General features: G+C 39.9%; 1 pseudogene; it reads right to left on the reverse strand.

Annotated features, from left to right (window-relative positions):
• Positions 1–1,812: 1,812 nt before the first annotated feature.
• Positions 1,813–2,536, reverse strand: LOC137224129 (mitotic spindle assembly checkpoint protein MAD1 pseudogene; annotated as a pseudogene).
• Positions 2,537–12,887: the final 10,351 nt, after the last annotated feature.

A 12,887-nucleotide genomic window follows, 5' to 3' on the forward strand; every position in this document is an offset into this window, starting at 1 on the left:
AAGTTCTCATCATGAGGAAAAAAACTGTAGCTATGTATGGTGACTGACATTAACTAGACTTACTGTGGTATCATTTCAAAACATATACAAATATAGAATCATTACATTTATGGCTGAACCTAATATGCTATATGTCAATTACACTTCAATTAAAAAAAGAAAATCATTTTAAAAACTTTGTGTAATTTTATTTGTAAAAAATTTTCAAAATAAATGTATTCAATATTTAATTATTTAATATTTATTAATGGACCGTGGATCAAACGCATGCTTTAAAAATGAACATGCACATATTGGTGTGCATACTGCACATTTTTTTTTACAACGGGGTGCACAATCAAGCAAGTCTGGAGAAAACAGCTGGAACGAGCCTACGACAGCTCAGTGTGGCCGGTGCAGCCTAGCCTTGTGCCTGTGGTGGAGGAGTGACAGGACGAGGATTGAGGAAAGGATTGAGGTGTGCTCCGGAAGACAGGGTATGCGAGCCTTCTGAACAGGTGGAGGAGAAGGAACCTAGCTTAGAGGGCATCTGAGGGACAAAGAAAATCAGGAGCTGCCTGAGTCACCTAAACCCACCCAGCAGCAAGCACAGGTGACTCCAAAGACCTGAAGAAGGAAGAGAGGCGTCTCCAAGCCCCGTCTAATGCTAGGGCAGAGCCCTGTTCCAAGCCTGGGCACCTGCTCCCACCACTGCTCACCTTCCCGCCCTAAAGGCCCTGAAAGCCGCAATTCTTTTAATTGTTGGGGGAGAAAGGCAATTAACACCATTTTCCAAGTTCCTAATTTTAAGTCATAGCATCATAAATGGACAGACCTGTATCCACTGTCTCGCAGGAAGCACTTTTGATGTTCCGAAGCATCCACTCGATGGCGGCCGGAAGCGGGTAGCAACGGAGCTGCTCCTTTCAAGGTACCGCCCAAGTACAGGTGGGAAGGTGGAAGGGAGATGCTCAAAGGCAAAGGCAGGGATTCTGAGGGACAGAAGTGCACCCGGGAGGGAGGCTGCACAGGGTCTGGGTAAGGAACGAAGGCGGGAGGCTGCCCCTTACTTGCTAAGGGCTCCGGCCAAGTCGCTCTCTGTGCCTCGTCTTCCTCACCTTCTTCAGCAGCATGACGAGTTCCGGTCTCTGGGCCACGCCTCCCGAGTCTCCCGCTTCTTCCTCTCCTCCAGCAGCTGACTGCTGACTTGGTGGACCTCCTCCACGAACAGCTGCCTGACCTTCTCCAGCCCGGGACGCTGCTGGTGATGGAGCTGCTCCTTTCAGGGCAAGCTCTCTCTGCTGAGACCCAAGAAAGAACATGGAACTGTCTCCCGGGTCCTAATGTTCAAATCCAGGGCCTGGTCCAGTCTCGCCCAGCTCTGCAGCTTCGCCAGCAGCCTCGCCTTCTCTGGCTCCAGATTCAGCAGATTTTCCTGCATCTCCTGACGTCCCAGCCTTCGCTGCAGCCCCTCCGGTTTTTCTCTGAGGAGCCTGTTTGTTGTTCTCTCACTTCTCCGGCGGGGAGGCTTCTCTTCCCTCAGTTCGTTTAGCTCCCGCCATCTTGCGCAGCGGCACCGCTCAGACTTCCTGTTCTTCAGCATCGCAGCAGGAATAATTGATGCTCCAAATCCTTAATCTTTTTTTTTTTTTTTTTTTTTTTTTAGCGGTACGCGGGCCTCTCACTGTTGTGGCCTCTCCCGTTGCGGAGCACAGGCTCCAGACGCGCAGGCTCAGCGGCCATGGCTCACGGGCCCAGCTGCTCCGCGGCATGTGGGATCTTCCCGGACCGGGGCACGAACCCGCACAAACCTCCGCATCGGCAGGCGGACTCTCAACCACTGCGCCACCAGGGAAGCCCCTCTAAATCCTTAATCTTATGCTCCTGGTCTGCTCTCACTTCTTGGCCGGCCTGGAATTCCTAAATTTTCTGAATAGCTTCCGGCCTTTTTTTTTTTTTTGCTCGTGTGTGCTGCAAGGCCAGCTGCACGCACCTTCAGCTTCTGCTTCTCAGACTCTAGGAACTTCACTTGCACCTCCTAGCTCTGCACTCGACTGCCATTCCGAGATCTTCCCCTTTAAAGCACTGATGGTCTCACTGGCTTCTGCCAGCACCTCCTTCTCCCGCGGGTTCTCGCTGGCTGCGTCCAGGCTCTGCTTACGCAATCTGTTGCGCTCCAGCTGCTCTTTCATCTTCTCGTCCACCTCGGCCTCCTGTTCCTGAAGCTGCTGAATGCGTGTCAAGGGCTCCTTGTTGTGGTCAGGCTCGAGATGCCGACCCCTGGCACTAGTGCTGGACGCTCGCTGCAGTTCCACTCAAGCCCTCTTGTGACTCGGCTCCATCTGCATCTTTTCCAGCTCCATCTGGATGAGGCAAGTCTGAATGGATCTGCTTTGTGTGTTTGTCCAACTGCATCTCTGCTGGTACTTAATCTGCAGAGAACCTTGGGTAGAGGTGGAAACATCCAGTCCAAATCCTCCCTCCACTCCCTGAGAAATGAAATTATTCAAGACCTTAGGGTGGATAGGAAGGTGGTGTTTTCCGCCAGGTGTTCCATGCCTCCCTCCCTTCCTCCCTCCCTTCCTTCCTTCCTTCCTTCCTTCCGTCTTTACCTCCTTTCCTTCTCTCTTCTTTTTATCCTGTACTAAAGGTAACATCATCATGCTGATTTTCCATTTTTGGTTCTTACTTTCATCAGTCCCAGGAAAAGGGCTTCTAGGGTGCTGCTTATTTTCTTAAGCTGGGTGCTGGTTACATTTGTGAAAATTCATGAAAGTAGAGAATTATCATTTGTCACTTTTCTCTATATAAAATTCTGATCAAATATTTTATATGGGCTATATTTTGTCTCTATTGAACATCCAAGCTTGACCTGTTTTTAATATTAATTCTAAAATTCCCGCTCAACTTCTTTATAACATCTGTTATTTCTGAAGGCCTAGCTCATGTTTCCTCATTCAGTTCAATGACTAAATTCTCAAACGTTATCCTTCTTATACTCCCAGTATTGATTTTAGTGTTGATATTGCTGTTGTTGCTATTTAAGTCCTTAATTTACAGGTGCTTACTTTTTGACACTTGAAAATCATTTTAAAAATTAAATTGCAACTTTAAAATGAAGTTCTCAAAAATTGCAACTTGTTCAACTTGACTGTATATGAGAACATGAAATCTAAAGGTGCCTTAAAAAAATCTAGACATAAGAAAAAATATTATCAGGAAGAGACATTATTATATAAATGCAATAACAAAACTTCTGCTATGTAGGTAATGCAGACAGTTCTAGTTATCTAGTCAATGAGCACACAGCAAGTACTTAAAAAATTTTAATTTCCATTCTTTTGTTCATCTTCTCCCTCCTTCTCTTTCTGTCTCTTTCCTTTCCCTGCCTTTTCTTTATTTTCCATTCCTTCCTTCCTTCCTTCCTCTCTCCCTCCTTTCCTCCCTCCCTCCGTCCCTCCCTTCCTCCCTTCCTTTCTTTCTTTCTTGGAACTGGAACTAGATTCAGGTTAGATATTTTTGGCAAGAATGCTTCATAGGTGGATTGTGTACTTCCATCAGGAGGTACAAATTAGCTAGTTGTCTTTGTTTTTATGATGCCAGTGGTCATTCATTACCATTGCCTAAATTCAGGATTTCATTAGGAGTTTGAAAAATGGTATTTTTCTATGTTTTTTTCTGTGTTTTTTAGCTGCAGTATTTCCATAGAGAGAAACATGTCCTCAGTAATTTGTTGGCTGTCTCTGATGTCGTTGTCAGGATAAATGTCTGGTTATTTCCTTTCATTTACCAGTTTTTAAACAACAAGTTAATTCTAGATATCTTCTTAAAGCAAAGACTGGGAATTTAAAAATATATATTTTTGTATCTTTACAAACTCGTAGAATTAGCTATATTATGTTTTAATATATTGCAGTGGTTATTCTTATCAATACTCGTATTTTTCCACCTTTGACCTTGTGGGAACCTTTTCAAGGGAGTTTATGATGCAACTCCAGCTGTGTTTGATAGCATCTTTGCTTTCACATACAGCAACTTATCCTGTACATTTCCTAGATTCACCATATGTCTCTTAGGAATAAGAATATTATCATAGATAACCATATTAGAAATATCAAATTTAAAATAATGATAAAATAGTATTCTCTAAAATATATCCTATATTTGACATTTGCTAGCTCAATTATTCTAATTTGAACTAATTAGCGATCCTGCATAGCAATTACTTTCCAATCTAGGATCCATATTAGAATCATACATTGCATTTATTTGTTATATTTAAGGAATATTACATTTTAAAGATATGCATCATGAGTTCATAACAATAGTTCCAATTCAAATTTAGAAGTTCATGGGGTTTTGAGGTTCTGTTTTTTTTTAACCTAGTATCTTAAATCTTATATCTGTAGAGTCTGTCTCCTACGTGGAAAATTTGGTTGCCAAGAATAACAAAAGGATTACTTATTTTCATATACTTTTTTCTTTAGATGGCAAGTGATATTAATTTTCTTATTTTTGCCATATATATTATCATTATTTTACTTTTTAAGATTTATTGAATCAACTGAAAGGTTTCAAAGATAGTAGTCTTTAGAAATTTATGCTTCTAAATATTTTTCTAACATCTGAGCTCTTTCCATCTCCTTTAGCTCAAATCTTATTGCTGTAATTTTATGTCAGTTACTTCCAGTTGAATGATAAAACTGGATGAGGTTAAAGTTGCTAAGGCAGCGTCTAATCAATAATCCCTTGCACAGCCTCAGAGCAGAAGTATTTTGCTCATCTGGTGGATCTGATGCTAATAACTTTTTGCCCTCTTGTGAATTAAGGCAGTGCTTCTTAAGCCTGACGTGTATACATGTTCACCTAGGGATCTTGTTAAATTGCAGATTCTGATTTAGTAGGTCTGAAGTGGGGCCTGAGTTTTCTGCATCACTAACAAAATCCTGGGAGTTGTTGATGACACTTGTCCCTGGATCACAGTTTGAGTAGCAAGAATTTAAGGTTTTCTTGGCTAAGTTTAGGGTTTTCTGGGCTAAGAATTTTTTCAGATGATTAATGTGCTACATTACTTCTTTTCGTCATCTTGTAATTTATAGTTTTCTAGATGTCTGGGCAGGTAATTGACGATGTAGCAGTACCAAAATTGAGGTGGCTGTTTTTCCTGGGTTTCATTTTCTCTATTTTACTCATTCTCTTTATTGATGCCCTCTTTAGGCTGTCATTGGTAAAGAGGCCCTCTGCAGAGCATTAATCTGTGACCCTAGTGTCTAACTGGTCTACTTCCTTTACCTTAACCATGGCATGGTTGTCAGCACCCTCCATCACTGCCCAGGGAGGCTTAGTATATCATGATTGAGGGTCATAGTGTCTTCACATCTAGCAAGGTGACAATCACCACTGTTTGCAGTAAGGATGGCGTTATTGGGTTGCTTTCCTGGGGCCAGTCTTTGAATTCACCTTTTTCCCATTCTCATTATGTTGGTGGTGGTGTTGGTAATTTGGTGTGGTTAACACCTATGATGGTCATGATCTGCTACGTAGTTAATGCCTTGAACTGGAACACCATCTATACAGTAAGTCCCCTACATATGAACATTCAAGTTGCGAACTTTCAAAGATGTGAACATGTGTTCGTATGTCCAATCACTCAGTCAGTTCACATGTCTGGCATACATTGTCGCGGGCAGCTTGCCCTCCGTTTCCTATTGCTAACAATTCTTCAGCTCTACCATCTCCCACCTCCTCTCCCTCCTCCTGTCAGTAACTATTCTTGCGTGTTCACTCTATGCCAGCCCCTGTATGCCAGCTGTTGTACTGTACAGCTGTACTTTTCAAGGTACTATACTGGAAGATTAAAAATGTTTATTTTTTGTGTTTGTTTTTTATGTATTATTTGTGTGAAAAGTATTATAAACCTATTACAGTACAGTACTATATAGCCGATTGTGTTAGTTGGGTACCTAGGCTAACTTTGTTGGACTTACAAACAAATTGGACTTAAGAACTCGCTCTCGGAATGGAGCTTGTTCTTATGTAGGGGACTTACTGTAACAGCTGCTGTTGTACCTAATTCCCTTCAATAACATCAAACTACTTAGTTTCTCCACTTCTATACCACCAAGTTGCTTCCTGATTTACCTTCTTTATGGCAGTCTTCTGCACAAAAATAACTTTCACAGTGTCATTTATTTGATTATATATGAAGTACTTTTTACAGTAGATACTACTGGAAAATGTCATGAATGAGGTCACTGAACTGCTGATTCCTCTGCACTTCACCTCTGCCACCTCTGGTTCCAGGCTCGATTTTCCAGAATTGAGGGAGATTCAGTGGTGAGTGACAGCTGGGTCCCTTCCTCCCTGCTCAGTCACTGAGATGATGTCTAAGACCTGCTGTCATGCCTGCAGCACTGCTTTATGGTGACGTTAGCCAGGCCAGTGATGGTGGTCTGCTAAGGGCTTTCTTGGACTTACACTTCATTACCAGGATTAATCAGACTCAACCTTAGTTTTCTTATCTGCAAAAACAGAATAATCATACCTACTTCACAAGAGAAGTAAACACTTGAAAAGCACATAACATAAAACAAACATACAAAATACATCTTAAAAAAAGATAGGGCTTCCCTGGTGGCTCAGTGGTTGAGAGTCCACCTGCCGATGCAGGGGACACGGGTTCGTGCCCCGGTCCGGGAGGATCCCACATGTCGTGGAGCGGCTGGGCCTGTGAGCCACTGCCACTGAGCCTGCGCGTCCGGAGCCTGTGCTCCGCAACGGGAGAGGCCACAACAGTGAGAGGCCCGCGTACCGCAAAAAAAAAAAAACCAACAAAAACAACAAAAAAAGTCCATTTCAAATAGAAACATTATATATGTATGTATATATATATATAATTTTTAAAGAAATATCTTTATCCAGTGCAATATTTAATAATCTTGTCGTAAATTTAGTTGTCTCTCATGTCATTAAGTTTCACAAGTCAAGAGAGATGACTGGGGAACAGTATTAGGTGAGACACAAAGAGTGTGCCAGTTTTGCCCCATGATTTGGAAGTGCTTGTCCTTGAAGGTGCCCTGCTTTCTACTCATTTTTAGCTCTGGGTACCTTGTGAAATTTAACAGCTTCCACATGCACATAGAACATCTCTTCTAATGAAAGTGGAACAAAGGAGAGAAAAATGAATGTAAGTGAAGGGAAGTTTATATGTATGTAGGTGTTGAGAAATTTGTAACAGTTTTTGTATTTATTCTCTTCAGTGTTCTCTGATGACCTTGGGATTTAAGGTCATCTGAGGTGGATGAGGTGCCAGTAGATTCTAGAAAGCTTTTAGGAAAGTGTATATATTCTCTTTGGGATACACAAAGAGGCTACATAAACAATTTGTGGCATTAAGCATACTGGAGCTTGCTTGATAATAATTGCAGAAGCAATTGCTGTAGAAACATCTGATGGGTGAAAATACCTTCACTGATGATGTTCAAGCAACCCCTGCAGTAAGGTTTACTCTGTAGTAATAGGCTTTGGGAAAGTCCCAGTGTTTGTGATAAAGGTGAGTTGAAAAGTTTAAAATAAATCATCAATGTATATAGCAACTGCTAAAAACAAAAAGTTCATACCGAGGTAGTACTCAGTGATAGAGGTGGTTTCAAAAATGATTAAAAGAATGTTCCATTAAAGATGCCCATAGCCACATGAATGTTCGTGTTGCTAAGCTCATATGCCTGCCATCAGACAAAATATGACTGAAAAAAGAAGTCTCTCAAAGTGATCATAGAAAAATACATTTTTCTTCCTTCAGAAGTATTTTTGAGGTGCTCCTTTTTCATAACGAATGATGTTGCTTTCAGTAAAAGTGCCCCCCTGTGGTCTTCCAAGCTTTGCCTCTCAAGTTTTCTAGTTTAATATTAGTTGAGCAAATGCACTAGATCCCATTCTTGCCCTGTTAAGTTCACAAAGGCAGCTGAAATTCCTTAGGCAAATTTTCGTACTTAGTACCTTAGATTACAGGGTGATTTGTGCTTCCATTTGATAGCCTTTCGAAATACTACACATTGTTGATGTTGTATGTAATTCTGCCAAGGTTATTGTGCTGTTGGTCTCCCCATAAGTGACATGGATAAACTTTCTTTTATCTCTTTCAGCTTAATTACATTTGATCTCCCCTGAATTATAACAGAAAGACTCATAATTATCTAAGATCTGGCAATATTTTTTAGTTTTGTTGATGGGTCTGCAGAGGCCAAATTCAATTTGAAGAAATTTGGAGAAAAGAAAAACACCCACCCTTTTCTTTGCATTGTTGCATTAGCCTTTTAACTGATCTCCATGATTTCAGCAACCTTTTCTTACCATTCTCGTCATCAAAGTAATCTTTGCAGTATGTATATTTGACAATGATAGTCTCCAGCTAAATAAACAAATGAAAAACACACGTTTTAATGGTTCTCTATTGCCAGTAAATGAAATCCATAATATTCAGAATCCTTGTTCTGTTGTTTCTACCTTTTTCTTACCACTCATTTCTAAACTCCTCTCTTTGGCAACAACATACAACTGTTATTCCCCAAACACATTATATACTTCATTTTTTTCCATGTAATTGTTCATTCTGCCCCAACTTGTAGAAATGCCTTTTCATATCTTCACAATACACACACACACACACACACACACACACACAGAGTCACAGATTAGCAAACCGTGGCTCTATCCTTGAACCAGTCAGGCAAATTAATCTTTCTGTCACATATAGTTGTATTTATTAAACTAGTTGCTTATAATTGGTGCTATATTCAGTGCATGTTTTTATCTCCTCCTGCCCATTAAACTATGTACTTTTTGAGGGCAGAGACTGTGGCTTGGTAATAACTGTGGAGTTCAAAAACATAAGAATCATTTTGTTTGAAGAATTAGGGGGAAAATGAAGGCAGTTTGTTCTTTTTTACTAAAAGTATAATCAGCTAAGTGCTTTTTCTGCCTTTCCACAAGCATTCGATAGAATTCTATGATCATAGTTATGAAAATGGTTCTCTTTTCCTTGAGAAACTCCTTTGCAATTCAGTGTTCATTTTGCCTTTCTGAAATATTTACTTTTAGAACATATGATAGTCAAATATTATTCTTCTTTTGAAAATTATTTTTCAGAATTAGAGTCAATAATCTGGAGCTGCTTCTTTTCACTTCTCCCATTTTTGCATGATAAAAAAGAGAATAAAAATAATTCACAAATAGCTGAAGAAAAATTAAATAATTAAAAAAAATTATCGCATGGATAGCTACTAAGGGTGTGGGCTGATTTAGAAATCCTGTGCTCCATTACTCTGGGCAGTTTAATTTTACAGACTCACTGAGAATTCATTTGTGCATTTTGAGTCTTTTAGAAATTGTTTGATAAAATAACATACAAATGAAGAGAATGAAGACCTGGACAAATTTCAAGTGGCTAACTAGAGAGTCAACCCTTATATTCTCCACTCATCATCCCCAAACTTGAAAATAAATCAGTGAATCAAGATGATTCATGAATGAAAAAGAATAATACTGGCACTGCCACCAAAGTTTCCTTTATAAAAAAAAAGAAAGAAAAACAAAGAACTAAACAGCCATGTATAGTAGCACTGACAATATCAGAATTTCCTTCTTTTGTCACTTCTAAGTATATTTATTGTAGTTTGGTTTGGCTCCAGTCCTCCTCCTCTTGTTTTTACTCTGAATTAGGTCCAGGATTTTTAGCTCCAGGGAAGCTAGTTGCAGTATTGAAATTGCACTTTCCTTTAAACAGTGCTAATTGCAGCCATAATAACTAGTTCATGACCATGGAAATTAATGATGGAAAAGACTTGTTAGATCATCTCTTCCATCAGATTCTGACAATACAGGATTATTTTTTACATTATGTCCTGGAGTATTCTGCCTGGTTAACTTTAAGAGACTGAAATAATGAGGCTTTAACCATTTCCCTTGGGAGAGAGTCGTGTATCCTAATAAACTTAGACATCGATCTGAAGATCAGCCTAAATTTTCTTTTTATTTCATTTCATGCCATTACGCCTAGTTATACACCCTTGGGTCACCCTAAACAATTCCTTTTCCTTCTGCATTCAATACAACAAATTTCTTGGCTACCATCCTACAAAGAACTCCATGGATGGTTTTATTCTCATTTACAGAGAAGGATGTGGTCTTAGCTAATAGTGAAGCAAAATGCAGCTATTCATTAATTCATGAATCATTCTTGTCCTAAAAGAGGCAAGTAAAGACTTTTTAAAAAAATCCTCAAAAATGTGACTGCTTGCATTATATCTGTGTATTTTATTAGTCAGCTTTAAAAGTATATTAAAAGTAAAATTCTGTCAAAATACTTTCCATGACCTCTAAATATATCACTTCCATTCAGATTATCAACTTCTTGAAATCCTGATAGTGAAATCTGTTTTTGGACTCAATTTTTCACCTCCATCATAATGTTCACTTGTTCTGTAAGTGTGAACCTGCTATTTTAATTTATTTATTTAAAATATATTAGAACATGATTTTTTATAAGTATTTGATTTCTCATTGTGTTATTTAAATGGAGCACATCTGATTTTGAATTATAAGCTGATGAAGTAGTCAGTAATGTACCATATCATTTAGGTTTGTGATTGAGGGGAAAATACTTGGTCTCTATTTATAAATGATGATAATAAAAATAAATCATTATTATTATAAAAGAATTACAGTAGAAGGAAAACATTGTTGCTATTATTGCGGCTTTATTAGCAGATTTGATAAATTTCTGAGGTTTGGAAAATAGTATATTTTAAACTCTAATAATGAATTATCCTTATGTATATTTTATATGGCACTGATTCTAAATGAAAGAGTTATGAGCAAGTTATACACTACTCACATCGTCATAGGCAATAAAAATAATAATCATCATTATTTTTGCAACATGAACTTATTTAAAATAATATAGAGCATGAGAGTAAATTACTCACCCATGTTAAGTAAAATAAATGGTCCTGCTCACCAAAATAAAGCAACAGAAGTGCACTATTATAATCAGACTGCTCATGGGAATTCAGCTTAGAGAGTTTCAATATATTCCAATGATAGGTAAAATTTTGAAGAAATTTGAAAAAATTCATATGTAATTTATATTCTCAAATTATGTATACAAGGAGAAAATTCAAGGGTAATTATCAATAACTTAACTTTCTAAATCTTCTGCAGGTAAACACTTTTCTTATATCTTTTTATTTTCAAATTCAGTGAGATGTCATTTTAACTCTTTAAGACTAGATCCAGGGACCTCCGTGGTGGTGCAGTGGTTGAGAGTCCACCTGCCAATGCAGGGGACATGGGTTCAAGCCCTGGTCCAGGAAGATCCCACATGCCAAGGAGCAACTAAGCCCTAGTGCCACAACTATTGAGCCCGTGTGCCACAACTACTGAGGCCAGCGCGCCTAGAGCCTGTGCTGCACAACAAGAGAAGCCTGTGCACCACAACGAAGACTAGCCCCCACTCGCCGCGACCTCGCATAGCAGTGAGGAACTCGCGCAGCCAAAAATAAATAAATTAAAAAAAAAAAAAAAGACTAGATCCAAGGAGATTGGTTCAAGATGGCAGAGTAGAAGGACGTGCACTCCCTCTCGCGACAGCACCGGAATCACAACTAACTGCTGAACAGTCATCGACAGGAAGACACTGGAACTCATCAAAAAAGATACTCCAAAGACAAAGGAGAAACCACAGTGAGATGGTAGGAGGGGCACAATCACAATAAAATTAAATCCCATAACTGCTGGGTGGCTGACTCACAAACTGGAGAACAGGTTTACCACAGAAGTCCATCCACTGGAGTGAAGGTTCTGAGCCCCACATCCGGCTTCCCAACCCTGGGGGTCTGGCAATGGGAGGAGGAATTCTTAGAGAATCAGACTTTGAAGGCTAGCAAGATGTAATTGCAGGACTTTGACAGGACTGGGGGAAACAGAGACTCCACTCTCAGAGTGCACACACATAGTAGTGTGCGCATCAGGACCCAGGAGAAGGAGCAGTGACCCGATAGGAGACTGAAGCAGACCTACCTGCTAGTGCTGGAGGGTCTCCTGCAGAGGCGGGGGGCAGCTGTGGCTCACTGCAGGGACAAGGACACTGGCAACAGAAGTTCTGGCAAGTATTCCTTGGTGTGAGCCCTCCCAGAGTCCGCCATTAGCCCCACCAAAGAGCCAGGTAGGCTCCAATGTTGGTTTGCCTCAGGCCAAACAACCAACAGGGAGGGAACTCAGCCACACCCATCAGCAGACAAGCAGATTAACGTTTTACTGAGCTATGCCCACCAGAGCAACACCCAGCTCTACCCACCACCAGTCCCTCCCATCAGAAAATGGACACAAGCCTCTTAGATAGCCTCATCCACCAGAGGGCAGACAGCAGAAGCAAGAAGAACTATAATCCTGAAGCCTGTGGAACAAAAACCACATGAACAGAAGATAGACAAAATGAAAAGGCAGAGGACTATGTACCAGATGAAGGAACAAGATAAAACCACAGAAAAACAACTAAATGAAGTGGAGATAGGCAACCTTCCAGAAAAAGAATTCAGAATAATGATAGTAAGATGATCCATGACCTTGGAAAAAGAATGGAGGCAAAGATAGAGAAGTTGCAAGACATCTTTAACAAAGACCTAGAAGAATTAAAGAACAAACACCTAGAAGAATTAAAGAACAAACAAACAGAGATGAACAATACAATAACTGAAATGAAAAATACCCTAGAAGGAGTCAATAGCAGAATAACTGAGGCAGAAGAACAGATAAGTGAACTGGAAGACAGAATGGTGGAATTCACTGCCGCAGAACAGAATAAAGAAAACAGAATGAAAAGAAATGAAGAGAGCCTAAGAGATCTCTGG

This window comes from Pseudorca crassidens, chromosome 4, assembly GCF_039906515.1.
Source record: "Pseudorca crassidens isolate mPseCra1 chromosome 4, mPseCra1.hap1, whole genome shotgun sequence".
NCBI lineage: Eukaryota > Metazoa > Chordata > Mammalia > Artiodactyla > Delphinidae > Pseudorca > Pseudorca crassidens.